Below are 10,207 nucleotides of genomic sequence, written 5' to 3' on the forward strand. Positions count from 1 at the left end.
GCTTCTGCATCCCGGTCCTGGATAAGCAGAAGAAAACATCAGAGTCAGAGTTTGTGGATGAAATATCCATCCATCCATCCATCCATCCATCCATCCATCTTCTTCAACTTATCCAGGGCCGGGATGCGGGGGTAGCAGCCTAAGTAGAGAAATCCAGGCTTTCCTCTCCCCAGCCACCTCCATCAGCTCATCTGGAGGGACCCCAAGGTGTTCCCAGGCCATAATAATCTCTCCAGCGTGTCCTGGGTGTAGACCCAGGACTCGTGGCAATTTATAGGGCCTCCTCCCATAAATTGCCACCTTCTCATGGTGGCGGGGTTTGTGTGTCCCAGTGATCCCAGGATCTATGTCATCCTGGAGCTTGTCCTCCTGGTAGGGTCTCCCATGGCAAATTGGTCCTGGGGGAGGGGCCAGACAAAGAGCGGTTCAGAAGACCCCAATGGAAGTGCCAACCGCATAGGTTTACTGGGGCTACACCCTGGAGCCAGGCCTGGGGACGGAGCTTGTGGGAGAGCCTCCAGTGGCTGGGCAAAAACATGGGCCTGCCCTCCTGTAGGCCCACCACCCGCAGGAGACATCGTACGGGTTGGGTGCAGTGTGTGTCGGGCAGTGGCCAAGGGCGGCGGCCCTGGCGGGCTGATCACCAGCTATCAAAACACCAAAAACAATAAATCTATAACAGGCAACAGAAGAAAAATATCATGAACTTATCATGATAAATCTATGTAAAATTGTACTCTCTGTTGCTGTGATTGAGATAAGCAGAGATAATCATAATGCAGTCCAGAGCTTTTATTCTCTGTGTTTAAAACAAACAATGCAGGGAATGAGTTACAGCATCCCTAATGATGTTTCTTAAGTAGTTTTATGATAAATGAAGAAAAGAAAAACTGTGTTCACAGTTTACTGATGTGAGAATAAGTGTCAGAGATATTTATATCAGTTTGTACATGTCTCTAGATCCTTCTACAATTCTTTGCAGGGCTTCATGAGCGACAGGAACTCCTGAGTGGTGGTGGCAGCAGAAGACTGACAAAGCCTTAGAGACTCTTATAGAGCAAAATCTGATTACAAAGCAACAGCTTAGCTAAGGATAAGTAACAAAAAAAAAAAAACACGCAGTGGCTAACAGGAAGTTGACCTAAGGTCACAAACTGAATCTTTACTATATCCTTTTAATCAATCAAGTACAATGTTAGAGTTTTATATTGGATTATGTAGTTATTACTTTTTCAAAGCAATATGACACATTAAAATTATATTATTTAACCACAGAAAATTATTGGGGTGCAAAGGTGGCGCTATGACTCTCCTACAGAGAGTGACAACATCCTGAATGCTTTCTCTCTAACATTCACATTCATTCACACTCTTGCCCAAGGGTACTTTGACACACAGACTGGATTAGCCAAAGATTGAACCACCAATCTTCCAATTGGTGGATGGCCTACTCCACCTCCTGAGCCACCCCCCACCACATTTGTACTCATGAACAACGGCCATAAATAGTTTGCTGATGTTTCAGTTACAAACATTTGGAAATATGAAGACTGAGCAGTTTTTCCTGTTACACATGAAACTCACCGACTGAGGTTCATGTTTGATCCTCTGCAGAGTTTCCCCCAAAAACAGGAACATCTGAACAGACTCATCGTTTAATAACACAATAATTCATTCTGATAGTTTTTATTAAAGCAAAAATATTTTCAGCTTATATTCAAAGTTAGTGTTTGCAGTAGTGATTACTGCATCAATACTGTGAGCACTGATGATTTTATGGTGTGAGAATCAGACCTTCATTAGAAATCTGATGATCTTCATTCTTATCAAAAAATAAAATAAAACAAAAAGACAGAATTTCAAGTAAAAAGCTGAATAATTCATCGTTAGAGCTGAAGATAATTTACATTGTCCAGGAAATTATGAATAAACTAAAGCAATGATTTTGTGAGCTGGGTTGACCTCAGCTGTGTCAAAGACTCTAAAGATAATTAGAGCAGAAACATAATGTTTAACTCCACTCTGAGCCATTTCATTCAAACTGCAGTGAAGCATAAGGCTGCAGAGGAGCAGCATGTGTGACCTGTTTGTCCACTTTTTATTTCAGTCATACAGTTATGAAGAGCTCTGGTTTAACTGGTTTTCAGACAGGCTGGTTAGAACAAGCTTTTTAAAACAGAGGTTAAAGGTTAAAAACAGTCAAATGTTTTCAGATGATCGTTAAACTAGAGTTTAAGCTCTGATGTTGAACTAAACAAACTGTATATTAGTTTATTAAAAATCTGAAAAACAAAGAAAACAACACAAACCCGTGAAACCACAGCATTTAAATGTTTCATTAGTGGAACGAAAGCAAATATTTTGTGTGAAAGACATTTATAATAAACTGAGTGCTTATAAAGCAACTACAGATGAAGAAAAATAGCTTTAAAGCATATCAGTCAAATTCCAGCAACAAGGAAAACAGTTCAGTTTACAGCAACAACAAAGTGAAAGTAAAAGTGTCACAGGCTCACAGTGAGCCTGTGAGTGAATAAGCAAACATTATTCGGGTTCCTCCAATTGTTGGAGGAATTGTGGAGCTCAGGGAGTGAATCATTTTCATTTGTTTTGGTCATGTCTGCTGATTCAAACTTCTTGGACAAACATTCATATAGAGATGGAAGTAATCTTAGGTAGGGAAATTACTTTTAAGTGGGATGAGTTTTTATTTGGATTTTTGTGCTCAGTGGACATGGACTCAGAGTCTAAATTGTTATTCTGTATTTTAAGTTTAGCAGTCTGAAAAGCTATTACAAATAAATGGTCAAGCATAAAAGTTCCACCCCTGGATGACTGGCACAAGATCACATATGGATTAAATATAATATGGAAAGAATTACTTTTTCAGGTAGATTGCAGCTTGTAAAATTTAAAAAGATCTGGGCTAAATGGGAAAAAAATTATGGTGGCAGAATATCCAGAATTTGTTTGGATGGGGAGGGTGACCAGTTTCTGGTTACTTTTTTTAATCCATTGGGTTTGTGTGCTTAGGCTCCTGCCCCTGTGACCCGGCCCCGGATAAGCGGAAGAGAATGGATGGATGGATGGGTTTGTGTGCATAAGACACCCCCCCTACACACACACACACACACACACACACACACACACAACACCACCACAACACACACACATACACACGTGACAACACGAAGCCTAGGGTGCGTTTAGTTAGCTGTTTTGCGCTATAGTGGGGTGTGTTTCCTATCCTAGGCCCAGTCTGGCAGCAGGTGGATTGCTTTTGTGAATTTAATGGTTGTGGAATTTGTTGAAAATGGCTTCTGTTTTGCATAGTTTTGTTCAGGCTCCTTCAGAATTGGCATTGTAACTCTGTACTAAGGAACAGTTGATTGAGATAGCTGACCATTACAAAATTGATATATCTGATAAAAAGATTCTGTTAAGGTCGGTTTGAAACAGGCTCTTGTGGAGGCAGGGGCTCTTTGCAGGCAGGCTGCTAGTGATCAGGTGCTAGTTATCAGTCTGGTACACCTGCACTGACTATTTTTTTTTTTTATAATTAAGCTTTTTATTGACTTCCAAAACTGAATTTACAAAACAAAACAAAATAAAATAAAATAAAACAAAACAACAAAACAAAAACCAAACCAAACAAACCAAAAAAAAAGCAACCTAAAAAAAGGCTGGTGCACAGGATGCTTGATGTTTGATGATTCACTACTCAAAGTATAATTTAACAATTTATAAAATTGAGAAGTTGTGTGTCATCACGAGGCATCCTAATATAATCTAGAATATCATTCTCTACACTGTCTTTAAATTTTGAGGTAACACAGTGTCTTATTTGTAAATATTTCCAAAAGTTAACCCGACCTTCCAAATCAAAAGTGTGAGTAAGTTCCTCGTAGGATATGAACCTTTATACAAATCACCAATGGTGCATATGCCACTCAAATGCCACTGCTTCCAGAACACAGGTGTTTTACCAATACATGTAGCAAGGTTATTCCAGAGACACATATTTCTCCACCTGTTGTGGAAGCTGTAACAGTTTGTGTACCTTTGACCAGACTTCACAAGAATGAATATAACTGGGTTTGTTGTATCAATCTTTAGAGACAATTTGTGTTTCGGATCAAACGGTGAACAAATTTGAAAGTTTAATCATTCTTGTCCATGCTCACGTTCTTCCCAATTTTTAACTAATTTAGCCATCTCAAATGACAAATAATAAAGCTTTAAATCCAGAAGTCCTAGTCCACCCTTTCTGTAGGAGCATACAATTTTTCTAGTTTTATTCTTGGTCGTTTACCTCCCCACAGGAAATGTTTAATCAAATTTTCATACCTTTTAGAAGAAGAAGAAGAAGAAAGAGCTTTATTTGTCACATACATATACATGCAGTGAAATTCATTCTCTGCATTTAACCCATCACACACATGGAATATGTAGTACACACAGCACAGCATGGAGCAGGGGGCAGCCAAAGGGCGCCCGGGGATATTGATATTTTTAAAAATATCAAGTGGAATTATAATAGGAAGCATCATTACCACATAGTTAAACTGAGGGGCGGTGATCATTTTTATTATATTAATCTTACCCCACAATGTTAGTTTCATCTTCTCCCACTTTTCAAAATTTGTTTTAATTTTGGACAGCACGGGGTTAAAGTTTAGTAAAGCTAATTCTGCCAAATCCCTACTGAGTCGAATCCCTAGATATTTCATACCTTCAGGTGTCCACTTGAATTTAAAATTTTTTTCATATGTGAATCACAAAAAGAAGATAATGGCATGGCCTCAGACTTAGTCTAATTTCTTGTGTACCCTGAAATTTTGTAATAGGACTGTATAGTGTCCAGTAAATGTGGCAAGGATGTAAGCAGATGAGTGATAAGGGCTAAAATATCATCCGCATAGAGAAGCAGTTTGTGCTCTTGTTGACCCCATAATTGCCCTTTAGTGTCCTTATTTATCCTAATGCTCACTGCCAGAGTTTCAGTGAAGAGAATAAATAAGAAGGGGCTGAGAGAACAACCATGACGGGTCCCACGCAATAAACTAAAGAAGGATGAGATGATGTCATTAGTTATGACTGCAGCTTTTGGTTCTTTATAAAGTATTTTCACCCACTTAGTAAAAAGTGGTCCAAATCCAAAATTTGAGAGAGCTGAGAAGAGAAAGCCCCATTCAGCTTTATCAAACGCCTTCTCCGAATTTAAGGAGCTACCGGCTCATCCTTTGACTGGCTCAGCCACATCAAGTGTAACAGTTTTCTAATGTTATCAGAGGAAGAACGTTTTTTCAGAAAGCCTGTCTGATTTGAATGTATAATACTGGGGAGGACTTGTTGCAAACGCACTGCCAACAGTTAGTATTGTACAGTCCATATTTAATAAGCTGATTGGCCTGTAATTTGATGAGTCTGTGCTGTCCCTATCTTTTTTGGGATCAAGGATATCAGTGCTTCGTTAAAAGTAGGAGGAAGCTGTCCTCTCTCAAAAATCTTCTGATAAACTTTTTGTAATACTGGGGCAAGAATGTCTAAATATTCCTTATAAAATTCTGAGTTAATACCATCAGATCCAGGGGATTTCCCTGCCTTCATCACTAAGATTACCTTTCTAATTTCCACCTCTGTAACTGGTGCTTCCAGCCATTCTGCATGTTCCTGAGATAACCTGGGTAAACTGAGTTTAGAGAGAAAAACTTCACTGTCTCTCTGGTTTGTCTCATCGGACACTGTGGATGTGTATAACGCTTCATAATATTATTTAAAGTCACTGTTTATGTCTTTTGCCGAGGTTACTAGAGTATCTCCTTGTTTAATGGCAGGGATATTCAAGAAATCCTCTTTTTTAACTTGTCTTGCTAATAATCACCCTGTTTTTTCCCCCTCTCTCATAAAATGACATTTTTAACCTGAACAGTGAATATTTTAATTTTATTATTATAAATTTCACTTGATTGAAATTTAAGCCCACAAATATCTCCATAGAGTAAATCACTGTAGTGCTTAGCCAGATTATTTTCTTTCCATTTGATTTCTCTTTCCAGTTCTTGAATTTTATATAGACTTTCCTTTTTTTCCTTGAAGCATATGCTACAAGTTTACCCCTCAAAAATGCCTTAAAGGCCTCCCAAACAGTTTGAATATGTTCTGTGCTACCAGTGTTTATTTCACATTGTGTACCATGAGTTTTGAGATTAAAAACAAGTCAATCCTGGAATAAGGTTTGTGACGATGAGAATAAAATGTGTATTCTCTTTTAGAGGGGTTAGCTAGCCTCCAAACATCAGTTAAGCCCACAGCTTCCGTTAACATATGGACTGCATCTCTTCCTTTAGAGCTGAGTAAACCTTGAGGTGTGCTCTTATCAAGAATAGGATCCATAACTTCATTAAAATCTCCTGCTAATATTATTTGTCCTGCCATATCTCCCACTGACTTTTGAGCAGCAGAGGGAGCTGTTACAGATGCAGCTGGAAAAGTTGAGATGTTCCAATAGACCAGCTAAAGGTTCTGGAGTTTGATGTTGCAAAAAAGCTCAGCCTGTTGCCTAAATTTGATGACTCAGATGTAGACACTTATTTTACTCTGAATGAATAGCAGATTCTAGAGGTTGGTCAGATTTGGAGAGGTGTACGCTGTTGCAGTGTATTCTGATGGGTAGAGGCATTTTCAGCTTTGAGTGTGGCTGACAGCAAAGTTTATGCTACAGTTAAATCTGCAGTGCTGAAAATGTTTGAGCTTGTTCAGGCATATCGGTAACGGTTTCGGTTTATGAATAAGCTGGATTCACAGACTTATTCTAAGTTTGTTCGTGATCTTACTCTTGCATTTAACCGTTGGTCTACAGCTTCTACCACGTTTGAGGATCTTTGTAACTTAATGGTGTTAGAACAGTTTAAAAATTCTGTACCTGAGGCAGTTGCTGCTTAAATTAATGTAAGGTGATATCACCATCTGAGGCGGCTGCTCTTGCGGATGAGTATGTGCTGACCCACAAAAGCTATTTTGGGCTACGCAATGTGGTGTACCCTAATGATGCCTCATATTAATTTAATCTGTGGTCTTGTAGAAGGTGACGTAGCGGTAGGGGTATGATCCCAGTTGCCAGTGGATAGAGTACACATGATTTTGGGAAATGACCTGGCTGGGAGTGCCATGTAGGCAGGTGGTAAACCTAGGACTTTCAACAGGGAGCTTTCTGTGTCCCCAGCACCTCTATCGCCCAACGGTTGTGGTGTGCCTCCTGATGTTTTTCCAGTTTGTGCAGTAACCCTTGCTGCATCTCGAGTTGAAGAGGGTGTGGTTATGCCAAAGGATCTACAGTTGCTAGTTATGCTCCAGACAGACCAGTTGGGTACATCTAAAGATGCATTAATAGCTGAACAGGGGGTGGATGCAACCTTGTCTGATCTTTTTGCCAAGGTTGTGCCCCAGTTGGCGGTGAGAGAAAGTGCTTTGTGTTATGAAGTAATTTTAAATAATAATAAGAAGAGTGTGTGTGCTGTTGCTGTTTAAGCCTTTAGGTTTTTGCGTGTTCGTTTTATCGAACAGGAATGGACACAAAACAAACAGGAATAAGGAGTCCAATTATTAAATTTAATAAAGCCATTTCAAACCGTTCAGATATCTGGACCAGACTGCATGCCATGAGATGACATGAAGTACTGGCACTTTCTAATTCAGCTTACAGTTTCATATAGTCACAGCATATCAGTCTTGTTACATCATTTACAAAACAGAATGTGGAAAACAGAGAATTTCAACAACAGGGTGACCTCGAAGTCTCCATTTCTATCATTGTTTAGTCTTCATCAGTGTACAGTCAGAACACAAAGTTCATGATGACACGAAACATTTTAAGCTTCTGTATTTTAATCATTAAGTTATTTTCCAGACAAATTTCTCAGGGAAGTAAATGTACATAAGATATATAGGTGGCATATACTATGAATATTCCAACAATCCCCCTTTTGACCTTAGACATTTCTAAGGTCAACTTCACCAGCCTGACCTCGGGTGGTCAGTCAGGACTGTATTGATGTTAAGAGCCAGAAGAGAATTCTTGTGAAAACTAATCTAATACTATTGTGATTGTGAATTTAGCAAAAAATTAGACAGAGTTTAATAATGTCATATTTATAATGGATGTATCTGCTTTCTATACTTTCTTATGGCCTGAAAAACAAAAAGAAAACAAGCATTAGTCTTTCATATGTCAATGTTGTTCAGTGAAGTGGATTAGCATTTAAATTTAATCAGTCCAAAGTAAATTCTGCATATAAATTGGCCCACATGACAAACAGTAACATGAAACAGTCACTATCTAATAATTTTCCTATGATTCATTAAAAATGTGGATTGCATCCCTTCAGGATCAAATCCAGTTCCATGATGAAAATCTTACTGCAAACATAAAGAAATGATCACTGATCAGTTCACAGGTAATAGTTATATATGCAGCCTTCTTTCAGCCTTCAGCACAGCCTGCTCATATTCACCAAAGCCATGATGTTCAAACCACAGCAGTCAGCACTCGTCCCTGAGATGCATTCCTTCACCTCTGTAGACATCAGCTCTTCACTTATGGCCGTCATCCTGGTTAGTTTCCTGTTAAAGGCCCATAATGTCTCAGTATGATCTCAGGTACCTGTGGAAAAAGTCCAGTGAAGAAAGTTCCAATTTTTTCCTGTCAATTAAACAAAATACCTGCAGGTCTGTGGGTCAATAATTAAATTTGCACAAACTAAGACAGGACATCAAAATGTCCATAAATATTCTAAGGATGTATTTATTCAATGGCTTTTAGTTATAAATCTTTTCTTTTGTTTATCAGCCTGAGAAAAATGAGCTTGAAATTTTCATACACCACTAGTTTACTAATTTACTAAGTAAGTGGATTCAATCCACCAAAAGTGAACCTGATTTAATGCACCTAAAGTTAAATGTTAGATCAAGCAAAAAGCTAATATGAGCTTCTGTCTGTCTATGAGTGGGTGAGTGTGAGTGAGTGAGTGTAAGCCGCTTCTTCATTGCAAGTGTTTGTGTTTTTTTTCTATAAGCTCAGTGTCAGCTTCTCATTTTCATCCATTTGTAAAGTTAACTTTTGCATTTTGGTCTCAAACTCATCAGAAATTCAAAATGCAAATGAATATCCTTAAATTAAAATTTGACACACCTTCTATGTGAGCTAAAGTGGAACAAAAAGAACACAAGAAAACAAAAAACAAAACATGGGATGAATCTCAAAATATCTAAAAATAATCATTTTAAAGTTCTCTAATCTTAAACAGCTCTTGGATAACTCTGTCTATAAAATTACTGTTCAATTCTGACTCCATTACATGAAAATCTGGGGAAATAAAATATCTTAGAAAGATCTACAATCAAAATCATTTCAAAGTATTCTACTGGACTCAAAATTATATTTAGTCTGTAAGGGTCTGTACCCCCCTAAAAAAAGCATAATTATGGCAGACAAAATATGGCTTCATAAACCTCAAGTTACTAAATTATAAAGGGGAAAAATGCATAACCTTGACCTAAAACAACATCAGCAGTTGTTACTAGTTCAGCAGTGAAATAAAGGCTTTAACTATTATTTATTTATTTATTTTTTCCCATTTTGTAAAATTCTATGCTTTTAAATCTAAACCCCTGCAGTGGGATTTTCACCACAAACAAAAATAAAAATAAAAATGTTATGGACAGTCTTTAGTCAAAACATAGATACTTTTAGGGTCAGAGGTCATACTCACAACACCATTGTTGACCTTACATGCAGCTCACTGCAGGTTTGTCATCTTTGGTCGTCTAAACTGAAATCAGGGCGTGTCCCCCTGAGGCCTCATGGGAATTTATAAGTGAACAATAGTTAGTGTTGGAGGAAGCATTAAACAAATTATACTCTTGAAACCACAAAATTCTGGCCCCTGTAGGGGTGACCTTACTATAGTAGTTGAGTCAAACTACTGAATATAGCATAACTGAAATTAAAACATTGTAATCAATTGCTTTATGCCTGGGAGTTCTTTAACCTTTGACCCTTTAATGTGCTCTTTCTTCACTGAGACCCTGTGACTGGTTGCACGTGTTGTTATCGACCCCCACATCAAAAGAGGTCTCCTGTTGACGACCCTCTTTCTGGGCTCAGACTTGTGCACAAAGATCATTGGTCAAGAACTCTCAGGTCACC

This window comes from Archocentrus centrarchus, unplaced genomic scaffold (assembly GCF_007364275.1).
Source record: "Archocentrus centrarchus isolate MPI-CPG fArcCen1 unplaced genomic scaffold, fArcCen1 scaffold_24_ctg1_1, whole genome shotgun sequence".
In the NCBI taxonomy this organism is placed as follows: Eukaryota; Metazoa; Chordata; class Actinopteri; order Cichliformes; family Cichlidae; genus Archocentrus; species Archocentrus centrarchus.